At 37.9% G+C, this 12,891-nt stretch overlaps 1 protein-coding gene and 1 long non-coding RNA gene across 5 annotated transcripts in view; one reads left to right on the top strand and one right to left on the bottom strand.

Moving 5' to 3' along the window:
- Positions 1 to 4,560: 4,560 nt before the first annotated feature.
- Positions 4,561 to 11,586, bottom strand: LOC136969645 (uncharacterized). 2 transcript variants are annotated; one of them, XR_010879848.1, is made up of 4 exons: positions 11,453 to 11,586; positions 7,465 to 7,597; positions 7,100 to 7,355; positions 4,561 to 7,033 (listed from the first exon to the last, which is right to left on the bottom strand). It is a non-coding gene; the product is annotated as an uncharacterized lncRNA (long non-coding RNA). The 2 variants fall into 2 exon arrangements; XR_010879849.1 differs by lacking the exon at positions 11,453 to 11,586 and having other exon boundaries at positions 7,469 to 7,543.
- Positions 8,802 to 12,891, top strand: part of LOC136969644 (homeobox protein OTX2-A-like) — a 40,390-nt gene continuing 36,300 nt past the window's right edge. The window contains exons 1-2 of one of the 3 annotated variants that reach the window (XM_067263912.1): positions 11,616 to 11,873; positions 11,962 to 12,117. The gene's annotated coding sequence lies outside the window, so the exon portion shown is untranslated. Of the gene's footprint in view, positions 8,821 to 11,615; positions 11,879 to 11,961; positions 12,118 to 12,891 lie in introns of those variants that run through there. The other 2 variants (XM_067263913.1, XM_067263914.1) reach the window with 2 other exon arrangements.

The following is a 12,891-nucleotide window of genomic DNA, read 5'->3' as shown; positions in this document are numbered from 1 at the left end:
CAAAGAATGCGAGTAATACGATCTATAGACAAGCATGCAAACAGGATTATCCGCTAATATCATTCTATCTCCATTGTATACTAACAACATTGCATTCTCCATTAAGTTTATCCAGTTTTTAAATAAAACGATTTAGCGGATAGCGATAAAGCATTAAGTAGGTTCGGATATAAGGCTATTTCTCAAGCTGTTTAAAAAATGCGTTTATGAAGATCTCATCCTTCTTTGTACCGGTACAAACAATAAAGGAACTGCGAATTTCGCCATCTTGATTGTACGTAAATCGATTAGAATCGTTTTTAATAATAGGAATATTTACTCTTTCTGTTATATTTAGTTATTCTCAATGAGCTTTTAGAGTGGAAATGTGTAAATTATTTATTTTGTAATAAAATTAGAGGGTTGAACTGTGATTTAAGCGAGAGCGGCCCCCTATAACAGATGTCCCTTTTGGGGTGGAAGAAAGCTGGATGGGCTGGCGAAAGGGCTATATTCATTCCCCTATTGAAAAACTCTTCATTGTCCGGCATTGACACCCATCTTGTAACAGGGTAGGCTCGATGATGCGATATAACGGTGGTTGAATTATGAACAATGAACTGTAAACAGATGGAAGCTTTTGGCTCGAGACGATCCCCTTAAGATTTTTCTCATTTATATTGTATTGACGGTTCTATTAACACGTAATTAATCATTTTTATTTGCCAGTTTCGATTTCTTACGGAAAATCGAATTGTAATATTAAATATTTACTTATCTTGCCAGAAATAGAAGCGCATTTTGTAAGACGATAACAAAATAATCGATTGTTTTGAAATATTGTTTAATTCTGTTTCGCGTATTTGGAAAATTAATCAGTTTAAAGTTAAACTCGGCTACTCGAAAATTGTCGTACTCCCTCGGGTGCATCCTTTAGTCTCGATAGGTATGCGGCATATTAATTAAAAGATAACTTAGTAAAGATATCGGGTGGTTGATGAAGCGTGCTCCATAATCACGAGTGTGCTTAAAACCGAGAGTTCCTCCGCTCGTAACCATCTGTCAGTTTTTTTACATGCGTTATTTTAATATTTTCCACGGTGGAGAATTACGTCAAAATTTTTAAAACAAGTTTTTTCGCGTCTTATTTTAGCTTTGGACAGACTCAAAATATTGTTTTAAATAAAACAAGGCCGTTTGTTCAGTGTCTGTTTAGAAGATGGATGGAGGAGGACCCGGTGTCACTGACCGATGTTAAAATAGATAGGCCCTGTACCGCTTTCGGTGTGGTCCCCGTTCGCTCTATAAGAAAATAGAAAGAGGAAAAGGGGGAAAAAAAGCTGTTGTTTTTCTAGTGACTTCAGTTCAATGAGAGAAGCTCCTCGTTTCCACCAGCGAGAATCATTTTAGAAAAGTTGATGTCTTATTTGGTCTTTTTTTCAATTATTTTATCTCTCTTTGGATTCTTCTTTTTTTCTTCCAACCTATTAAATCAAAATTAGTTTTTGTTTCGTGTTTATTACCGACACCGAATTAAATTATAAAAATCATTATCCCGATTAGCCAAAATCGTTTTTAAAAGTAGTTTATCTCTCGAATTTTCTCATCCCGTTTATAAAAAACAAGCGAATGTTAATAAGACGTTTTAATCTTATTAATTAATAACAAAAATATTTAAATATTAATTACAGAATGTGAGTTTTAAACGCAAATATTTGATTCGCTTTTTTATCAAATTTTATAGACCTAATTTATGAAACATACAAATTATTTTACGTCAAAATGAAAGAGGAAGATAAAAAAATGCAATGCATTTTTTAAAGGCAGGTGTAACTGGGTTTTTTTTTTATTTAAGTAAGAAAAGATAAGAATTAGCTAAATGTATTTTACACGATGGTAATCCTCTAAAACTAAATTTTATTTGAAGAAAAAAAATAGTAAAAACAGGTCGAATGCATAAAGCTTTATAACTTGTTTGGGTCTCACGGAAAAGCCGCATCGGTATGTAGTCAGGGAAGAAGAAAAAATATGAGCAGCTACCGCTTTGTGGGTTCAAAATTTATTCGTAAAAATTAAAGTTTAATACATTTTTTAAATCCTTAGGTCACCCCATCGCAATGCCCATCGATAGTGCCAGTTAAAGAATAGACAGACCGACCGAATAAAAATCTTAAATTACAACACCTTGAAAGAGCGTTGTGCTCCACCCAAAAAAAAAACTGAGTGAATGATGTGTTTCTATCTAAATACATTACATTTGCGGACTGAACGACTATAAACTTTCTAGTATTATATACGGTTAAAGCAGGTAGCTTGTCAGAAGAATCAGCAGGACGCGTCTAGTCCTGTGTGGTCCTTAAAAGCCACGCAGAAATGGAGACCAGATGTGCTGGATGCATAGCTCGACTATGAATATAATTCTAATGTAAATGATGGTCGAAATAAAACAGTAAGATTCGGTGTCGACAAGGGGTAGACCGCGATATGGCCAACCACACACTGAGTGTCCACATTCCTATTGTTTTACTCCTGGCTTGACCCCTCACCCATCTGTCCTAGTTCGCGCCATCTGCTTCGTCTGTGGGGATTATTATAGACTTGTTCTTTGTATTTAACCATATTTATTGATTTAGCTTTTTCTCATTATCTACTGGCAGCAGCTTGCGCCTGTTATTACATTAAATATACTGTCTCTTCGCCACTAATACTTTGCAAATGCATTCGTTTGTCGCTCCTAACCCGCGTAGTCTATGAATCATAAGCATTATAAACATCGCACGATGCGGACCTGTTATCGTCATTAATAGAAAAAGTTAACTCGATACGAACCTGTCAAACGTTGTACAATTAATAGCTTAAGCTCGTTATCCGGTTTATAGCAATAATAGCCCGAGGAAAGATGATAAACTCATTTAAACTAATTTTAAGATAGTGAATATAAAAAGTTTTCCGGGCAAATGGACTCTAACGCTGAGCGCTTCGCATCTATGGGCAATTTTTTATTTTGCAGTTATGGTTGTAATATTTATCATAATTATATTATATGAATGAAAGTATTAATCAAAAGCATCATTAGTTATCTATACATAGAAGAGGAGACAATAGAATTTCCTCGGGATTTCTCGATAGATACGGCTTAATGATTTGCGGTGATGGTTCGATTCCCCCTAATTTGTATCAATCTACCTACTAATAAAAGTGCCGCCTTGTTTTTATACAATTTAGTATAGTTAATTACATTGGTCGCTTAATCTAGCCATAAACGATTCCGACGGAAGAAAGACAAGTTTTTTTATATTGCCGAGTAAAGATATAGAATGGTGGAATGTAAATATGCTCATCTAGGAGCTATCTGAAGCGTGCAGACACCAATGAGAGCGTATTCGAGTCAGCGACGTGTAGGACCTAGTTGTGGCTGCCAGAGATACTGTTTATGAAGCAGATAGGTAAAGTTTATTGTACACACAGACACCAACAGTATCTCACCACTCGGTTGGTGGTAGCGTGTTGTCAAATATATAGATAGTCCGGGACGGCGAAGAGGCGAAACATGGCCTGGCATTTGCCAACGATCGAACAATAAATTTGTCTGCCCATATCTAGTTACTGCTTATTCCTATGTTGTGTGTCATTCGAAAACGATTTTTTATTTAATTATCGACTTTTCAAAATTATGAAGTTTCTCCGCAGGGGCGCTAGAACCAGTTTAGGCGCTGGCGACAAACGGTAACGCCGTCTCTATAGAAATATTTGACAAAAGTAGAAGATCCAGTTCGTTAATGTTTGAGTGTAAAGAAAAAATTAATTGACGGTATTTTTAGTGCGTTAAGATTAAAAATGTAGTCGGAAGAAGAAAAAATGAAAGAATAAACAAAGCTTATGTGGTAATCGCCATATAATGTTTCTATACCGCTATTTAGGCCCACACTAATGCCTACCAATTTAGTAGAGGTGTGCCGCGGAAAAAATTGCATTCTCTGTATGTATTTTGTCTTTATTTTCTCTAGAGATTACAGGCCTAAGGATTAAAAAAAAAGCCGAAGGTAATAAGGCCTGCATAGAATGAAGGAAAGGATTATTTTACACGGCAACCAGGAAGATGTCAGAAATGAGGAAGAAAAATAATTAACCCACATCGAGATAATAGAGAATAGGTTTTTGTGTTTTTCCGGTGGTTATTCGTGAAATATAGAAAATATTTCGAAAAAGTAGTCAAAGATCCCTGTAGACGCCTAAGAAGATTCGATAAAAAATAAAGTCTCTGGGAAAAAAGCCAGTATAGTAATCATTTACCGTGTAAAAACATGGCCAGCTATCGATAAATTTTAAACAGAAAAAAACGCCTGCTTAACAAGATAAAGAAAAAATTCTTACATTTTTCCAAAAGAAAAGAAATCTTCTAAACAATACAATTTGCCGCGTATCTTGCAACCAATTTGCAGTTTTTCTTCTTTAATTTTTACTTTGAAAAAATATAAAATACTCCCTGCGATCTGCTATTACCTCTGAGAATATTAAGTAAAAATTAAAGGAATCGACTCCCAGAACGGCAAAGATCTCTCAATGCTGGATTTTTTCCTATATTCTTTTTGCCACGAATTTCTTAACGATCCAAATTTAGAAACAAATTATCGATTCATATAGACGGACAGATGCACAGACGAACGAAACTTTGGCGCACACGCGTTTCCGGTCTTGTAAAAATTGATATGGCCGCGATAGTCAAAATAAAGCGATTAAAGTGGTTGCAGTCTCTACATGGTCAAACATTTCTAACGATATTTCTGTGGAGCCCGTAGATAATCCTTTGCAAGACTGTTGTTTGCCAAGATATGACTGGGTCGCGTTTTGATGCAGCAAATCGCTTGATTAACAGTAATGCGCTTAAAGGACTGAAAGAACATTAAAAGATTTCGACTTTATGGCATCGACTGGCTCTGTTTAGACATGTCATCGCTTCCAGACACGACGGAAGGACTTTGCCGCTTCCACCGAAATGTACAGGTGAGATAGTCAGGTGGCTTCATTAACTTAGTTTTGTTGTCGTTTATGGGTACGACCCTTTGATAAATGACTTTAACCCTAACAAGGCCTGCGGTTTTACAATTCCAGTAGCAACGACAACACTTTACGACATCACCAGGGGTGGAGTGGTTTGTTCCTTCTTACAGTAAGTCGTAAACGTCTCGTCTTGTTTTCGCGGCTCTCTTGTCGTAATGAACACCAAGGTTGGAAATCTCACACAAACTCGACCAGTTGATTTATTGATTCTAATCAGATACCATCCTAAGATACGAGCAAGGCAGTTCTTTCCTTTCTTTCTTTCTTTTACGTTTCCACCCACCTGACCACAACTACGCCATCACGTTGGAGATCGTTATCGCGGAATGGCGGAGATTTAGCCGTTGGCTACTCACAAATCATCTTCTTCATCTACTAAATCATCGTCCATTCTGGCAGCTTCCTTTGCCGAGGAGCCTCGTATTTTCTTTTAATGTAATTCCGACAATTTGTACATCCTTAGAGAAAGTGTTTTTTGAAGCTATTACTCCGTTGATAGACTAATCACTAATCCTCGTTCTTTGGCCGGTTTTAAATATTTTAGACCACGGCCCGTGCCCTGCTCGTACGAAAATCCGGGATCTCAATTTGTAATTTTGGTGCACGCTGCTGCCAGGACGTACTCGTTGTTTATACCCTTAAATTATCGTATAAATTCTTTAAACGTCAGACTCCGCCATAACTTATGGACCGTTGGGATCTATTTATTCTTTTAATGGTGCAAAACAGACCTAAATCGAATTGAGAAAGTTTGTGGGCTCGATTATCTGGACCCTCTTTCAATACAGAGGATTTTAGTGTAAAGAATTGTTCGCCGACTTTTAATAAGGTTTTTTTTATAAAGTAATATATTATGAAATTTTTACAAATAATCAAAAGAAAGGATTATAAGATAATTTAATTCGAAAGGAAAAAATTGAAGTTTGGTGTGCCAGCATGTGCGAGAACTGCTGACAAATGCGATTCTAACGATTACCGTTGGACACTAGTGAGGTACTTGAGGGGGTTCCGGCAACCATGTAGGGTTTCCCGATGGGACACCGCATACACTCGTAACAAGAGCCGATGTAACTCTATACTCGGCCAGTTCAACTTTCAATGTTACTGTTTAGACCGTCAATGGCAAAAAAAAGGAAGAAAAAAATAAGAAAGTAAAGGTGAAGAAAGAAAGTGAAGAAATCGAATGCTGTCACGCAACAAGATATGCTCTAGGATATACTTTATGGAAAGTTATTTTTAAGGCAATTCGCTTTCTTTGTCAAAGCACCTCCCTATCTATAATGGTTTAGAGTCAGATAGTGGTTGAATTATACCATTCTTATCAGCCAGAATCGGATTAACATTTTGAAACAACACCAATTTTCTGGCTTACTACCAAAGGCCCAATAGACTAACAATAAAGTATGTTTGCGCAACAAGAAAGAATACGAAACTGTAATGCCGGATTATCCGTGCCTCGGGCGCTTTCTTTTGTTTTTTTTCCTATCCGCAATCGCGTAAATCGCGAACACGCGCGCGGATAAACTAAACCTGGCTACGCTAAAACATTATCCGTGTCAATCACGTGACGACAAAAATTAAGGTTTTTCGTCGAAAGATTTCTTTGCGAGTTAATTAAAGTCTAATTGTCGCTTGCCAGATCAACGTTGCAGAATAAATACCAAAGAATCTGCTGACTAAATTAAGAATAAAGAACATATTCTGTATGTCACCGTTCTGCAGTGTTAGTGACGTCCCTTTGGGCTATACAGAGATCCGAAAGTCTGATAGAGGGGCCACTGTCAGTCTCTCCATGTCGGTATCTGTAATGTATGACATACCGCAGTCAAAAGACACGGATGAATAATTAATTGGCCATCCAACTAACATTCTAGTGGTTGACGCGCTCGACCTTCTCTGAACTCTGGTGATCTCGTGTCCGTTTCAGTCTCCGTCGATGCCTGTGGCCTCTTTTCTTCTCCTACTTCTTTTTTCTCGTCTTCCGCTCGACAATCTGGAATATATAAATAACGAGAACAATTAAATATTCGTAACGCATAACGATAAAAATGGAAGGAACCTTATCTCCAACGAAAACCTCCCCTAAATAAAGGACCTCGTTGACTTCTATAATCGGTCGAAAGCTGTCCACTGCACTTTTCCGAGCTTGTGTCGTCGATGGCCGAGTCACCCTGGTTCCGACGACAATGCGCCAGGCACTCAAAACTCGCCCAATCTGCCTTATTTTCTACCGCGGTCCAGCTTATGTGCTTCCTTAAAAGCATTGTTTACTCGCTTGGCTCGGCATTACATGTCAATCACGGCATACCCGTCTGCTGTCAGAAGATATTTTGTCAGTCCGGTGTGGATACAGATGTCATAGACAACGTATCTATGTCTGAACTGTGATGCTAGAGGATTAGCATAAGCTACAATATAAATTACCTACTGGGTATGTTTATTCTGTTTCCTTGCAGTGGAAGCAGAGTTTGGTAGTGCCTGCGGGCAGTTCAGTAGCTCTTTAAGTCGCAGTCTCGGTATCGAAGCTTTGTGGTAAACTCCAACTTCGCGCCGGACCCTATTCACGAGTTTCAAAGAGGTTAGATTTCTTGGACCAAAATGTAAACACTGGTAGCCATTTTCATGGTAATTTCTAAGGGTAGGTAATAGTGCGTGGACAATGGTGCGGTTGTATAAAAGAGGGAATAGGAAACGGGAGAGAAGTGCCCGATTACAGGGCGGCGACAGGACACATCTGGTCAATCATTGGAGAATATGTTGTCATTTTTCTTGTCACTTTTCATCATTCTTACCATATGAAATTTGCCTACTTTTCCATTGACAACGCGTTTTTTTTTGTTTTTTTTATTGTGATGATATACGAACTAACTTGTCCCGTACGGCTTGTAATATAGACCGAAGGTGGCGAATTTCTCGAGCATGTCCAAGATTTAGAGGCCTAAAACTGCATTATAAGAGTGGAGGTAATCTGCATTAATTAGAATAAACTATTGAAAGGAATAATAAAGTATCTGTCTGATATATTCACTTCATTTTTCGCTTTAAGTTATATTGCAAGAATATAATCGAAGATAAAATAAAATGAAATCAAATTACGTAACTTCGGGTGTCTTCATACTTTTAGAATTTCTCATTATCGGAGCATTGCGATATCAGAATGCTGCAATTATTATTTACATTAATGGGTATTGCGTGTGGTGAAAATTCTTTCCGTGTTATAGGTCACTTTGGGCACGCGTGCCATAGGTCGACCACCATTTCCGCAGCGGTTAGAAAACAGATATAACGTATAAAGAATTGGATTTGGAAAGGTTGGTTATCCTGGATATTTGACGTAATAGTTTTATCGTAGGAGATCTAATATAGAATAATTTAGGTATTTGGAATGCAGAAATTTATATATAATATATGAGACTGATATTGGATGTGATGGGGAAGAGAAATCCATTAAGTTTATTTCGGAATTACAAAGATAGCAATTTCTAAACACGACGTCAAACTATTAATCAAGTAAACGAGGAAAACACGGTATGTAGCAGCAGCGTAGCAATGGCGTTTCCATAGTCAGACCACCCCAAATCGATAGAGGGTGTGTTGCTATGCCGTGATTGGACGCAAGGTGAGATAAGTTGGCAGTGATACATAATTATGTATACAACGCTAGCTGATGGATTCACAGACACACACGTGTATATCAATCAAACACATATTAACCTACAAAGTTAAGTCATAAACCAAACAACGTTTGTCTAACTATATCGACCGTGAACGAGACGAGTGGTGAGTTATTGTAATTCTTTTCTATCCAAACACATGGTTAGCTTTAACTACTTGGCCTCTAGTCGAAACTGGAAGTAAGTTAAGCCTCTTATAAACCACACGATAGTTAACCGTGACAATACACGATATATCTCGAAAGACGACGAAACAAACAGCGGTTAGTAAGTACGTCACGACCTACTCACTCACTAAATAACTTTAAAACTCTCGTTAAACTAGTAATACTTCTTAACTAGTCGAGCGGTTGTATTATCATTAAGGCACAGTAAAATTTTATAACTTAGGTAGCGGGGATTAATGCGTTAACAGTTAGGAGTTTTTACGATGTGTCAGAAATGCTTAAAAATCGGCGCGTTTGTTTTCCGGCCCGGCTAACCGACTCCATTAACGTACCAAAATGACCGAGAACATTGCTGACTTTATTTGTGTAATAGATGCACCGGCAGCTCTCCTAGAAATTAACTGTTGACACTGTGGGTAGCACAATAATACATAAAATTTTAATCCGCCATGACGCACGGCCAGCAGTTTTTGCCCATCTACCCGCTGCAGATTTATGGTTTTAAAACGTCAAATATGCCGAGAAAAATCATTTTCCCAGCGTTAAATTACGGCCAAAACAAATCGAGAGTGCAGAACGGCCTTTACGTGCCACTAAATTTATATACGTATATTCTAGTAGCGGAGGTGGAAGGAGGAAAAAATGATAACCAGAGAGTGTGCTCGTTACAACGGGGTTCAGACACCTGACAAGTTTAGGGGACACCTGGGGTGGCGGCCCCCCTTCCCCTTACCACCTCGCTCGACGACATTGCTGGGCTTTAAGGGGGACGAGGCCGATCACGTTCCCTAAACATCCTCACTCTACAGTCCCACTTGTTTGCTGAAGTGGTAAATGTCCTCGCCGTTGACCCGATGGAAAGAAGGCAATGCGCCTTCCCCTCGTCTCTACAAAGCTTCTTCCCCTGGCAAATTCCAGATTGTCAGGAACTGATAGCGTCATCTACTTCTATGCCCCGCTCGCATTATCTGATGTTCGGATTCTTGATGAGCCAGTCGGTAGATCACTCGGCAGATCACTTCTGCGCCTCGCTCTCCTCGTCCTTTCCTAATTCCATATACTTCATCTCATTAATTTACTAGAAAGCTCCCGGAGAAGGGTGACCGTCCTCACCCTTATCACTCTACTCATAACTACCGTTTGCTATTTTATTAACTCGTTTTTCAGCAAAGAAAAAAAATCCTTTAATTATCCACTTAATTTTTCAAGCGTTAAACGATTCTACTTATGAAAATTTCCATCTCGGAATTTTCATTTTTAATTTTAAACCGTCTCTATTTCTTTTACCGGCTGTTTCTGTGGATACGAATTGTGGACAATAGATTTGTTAGAATTCTCGGCATCCAATTTATCCAGTTTACATGAACAAATAAGCTAGAGCTGCGAATCCAATATTTCAAGATAATTCTGCTTATAAACACGGTAAATAATACTCCTGTAATTGAGAATTCTTTGAAATTAAATATAGAATTAGTCTAAAATTCTAATTTAATCTTGTCTGAACCTAGTTGTCTTCCGCTATTCGCTTCGTATAATTTTTTTCCTGCACTTACTGAAATTTATAATGATAAACTTTAGAACTGTCATCTACAGATGATTTTACGAAGTTAGTTTGCAATTTTTAATATGGAAGTCTTCTTATTATATCTCGTTTCTAAGCAAAAAAACAAGGAGATAAAGCTAACAACTTTTGGAGTGATGAATTCCGCAGATCGTTCGCAATTAGGCCATTTTTTTCTTTAAATCCCGAATGGTTAGATGCGCGAGATGTAATCTGGAAACATATAATGACAATAAGGCAGGTGATATCATCATCCATCTGTACGCGTATGATGTGAAGTATCATTCTGGACCGGTATAATGTCCGTTGTTTTGTACAGTAGAGCAAAGTGCATTTTCGAATAAGACGAAACACAAAAGAAGGCGTTCATTTTTGAAACATATCCCAAACCTGGAGGAGGAGGCATGTCTATATACTTGTATATTGGGCGTGTATTACTTACGGTCGAACAGATTTCACCCCACGATTCGAGTAAGTGACTCAATTCAGCCGATATGAAAAGCAATTTGACGCTTCACTTAAGTTATATATCTACTCGGTATATAAAGGTCTACCACTCGACTACTATCGAAAAATACCGACCGTAAAATAAGAGTTGTCAGACCTAACTTGACAACAATAATACTTTGTAGGGTATGACTGATGGTACTATGCTCCGACATGGTATCACTATGCCAAATAGTAATGTAGCATTATGAAGCGGCATTGTGAAGCTCTTTTTGACTTCTTTTCCTTTCTACCTCCACTTACAAAATTATGTTTTAAAAGCCGACAGGCTACAGACCTATAAACATACAAGCTAAACGTTTTTTATCGATTTTACTCCGGTAATTAGTACTTGAGGGTGCTCTCGGTGTATTCAAATTACGTATAATTCTACGTTTTCTATTGTTTTACGGGAATGGAGACGACTCGTGCAAAAGCCGAATTGATAAATTAATCTTAATTGAACGCTGCTATTAGGAATTAGTAAAATCGAACAGTTCGGTTATTAAGGTTTAAGTACTAACCGACAGGACGTGATATATGTTTACTAATGAAAATTTCCAGTTAGTTCCTCTCCAATTAATTAAAATAAAATTTTATCTACGAGAATTTTGTCATGCCGTTTATTACAATTATCGCCAGTTTTGTAAACAATTGTAAACAGGATTACGTAGCCTATAATAATGTAATTCTTAGCAAATGTCGATTTTTGTTTATTATTATTTTTTCTTTTTGACGTCACATAACAGCAGGCTTTCCGCCGGTGTCTAAGCGACTCCAAGATGGAGTCGGGAGGATACAATCACCGAAATGATCTCTGCAGTTATTAAGCAGTTCATTTACTCTTTGATTAAAAAGATGCAGGAACTCATCAAAATTATCCAGATAATCCCAAATCATCTTTTCAGTTTCAATCAAGACATTCGTAAATCTTCCAGATTAAAAGTGGGGTAACAGCGAAATATATTAATTTGAAAAAGTTTTAAAAAGAAAACCAATTAAAAATTTCATTCGGAATCGATTTTTTCAACAGTTATTAATTTAGAATGAAAACGATAGGAGCCGAAGGACGATTGCGGAGGACGGAAGCTGCAAATGCGGCGCATAAACAGACAGGACCGCCTTTAATTTTGATACATTCGTTTCTCGAATCAGTATCTGGGAAAAAGACAATCTGCTTCATTTACAAGTGAGTAGTCAGATCGATTTTCTAATGTCAACAATGTCGGATCCTAGTGTTTACTGTGGGATGATGTTGTTTGCCAGACTTTCGCTCGGTGTCAGTCGTGCTTGCTTTAAATTAGCTAATGTCAGGTTGTGCTCGCTCTACTCCGCTCCCAACTGACTTTTTGGCATAATTGTCCCAACGTTTTCCAATCCCCCAAAAATACATCCGAAACGACAATCGTTAGCGTCTATCTAAATTGTTTATGTTTCGCTTTTTCCACTTACTAATTTACATGGTGTAAAGCTGCAAATTAGGCCCTATAATTTGTTATTAAACGCAGCGTAATGCGCCATTATGGCACGGAGAAGCGGAAGCTGCTTAAAGCGCGTGTTAAATGTTTGTAACAATAAAAATTGAATGGAAAAGACTACAGTTTGAGAGGTGGAAGGAGAAATTTTTCTATTAAATCTTTAAATTGATTCGAGAAAGTTTTAAAATCGGAGCCTGGTATTCCCAAAGTGATATCTGTATAGACTATCTGAAAGGAAAAACTACCCTAAAATCAGTTTGGGCAGTTGTAAGCTAGAAGATAGCCAGTCTCACATATATTTTCCCTTCCCCCGGTTCGCAGCCGGGGGAAGAGAAGTAGGCTGGACTGCCGAGATAAAGGACAGCGTATTATGCCAGCGTGCGAGCTCCGTTGATAACCAAACAGAGAGCCGTCTGCACCGTGATATGTTAGCCAGCACTACTCTGGCAGTAACAATATCCTATAGCCTACTTCTAATTGATGAT

This window comes from Centruroides vittatus, unplaced genomic scaffold (assembly GCF_030686945.1).
Source record: "Centruroides vittatus isolate TY-2023 unplaced genomic scaffold, ASM3068694v2 contig_18, whole genome shotgun sequence".
In the NCBI taxonomy this organism is placed as follows: Eukaryota; Metazoa; Arthropoda; class Arachnida; order Scorpiones; family Buthidae; genus Centruroides; species Centruroides vittatus.
This window is presented reverse-complemented; position numbering and strand designations above follow the sequence as displayed.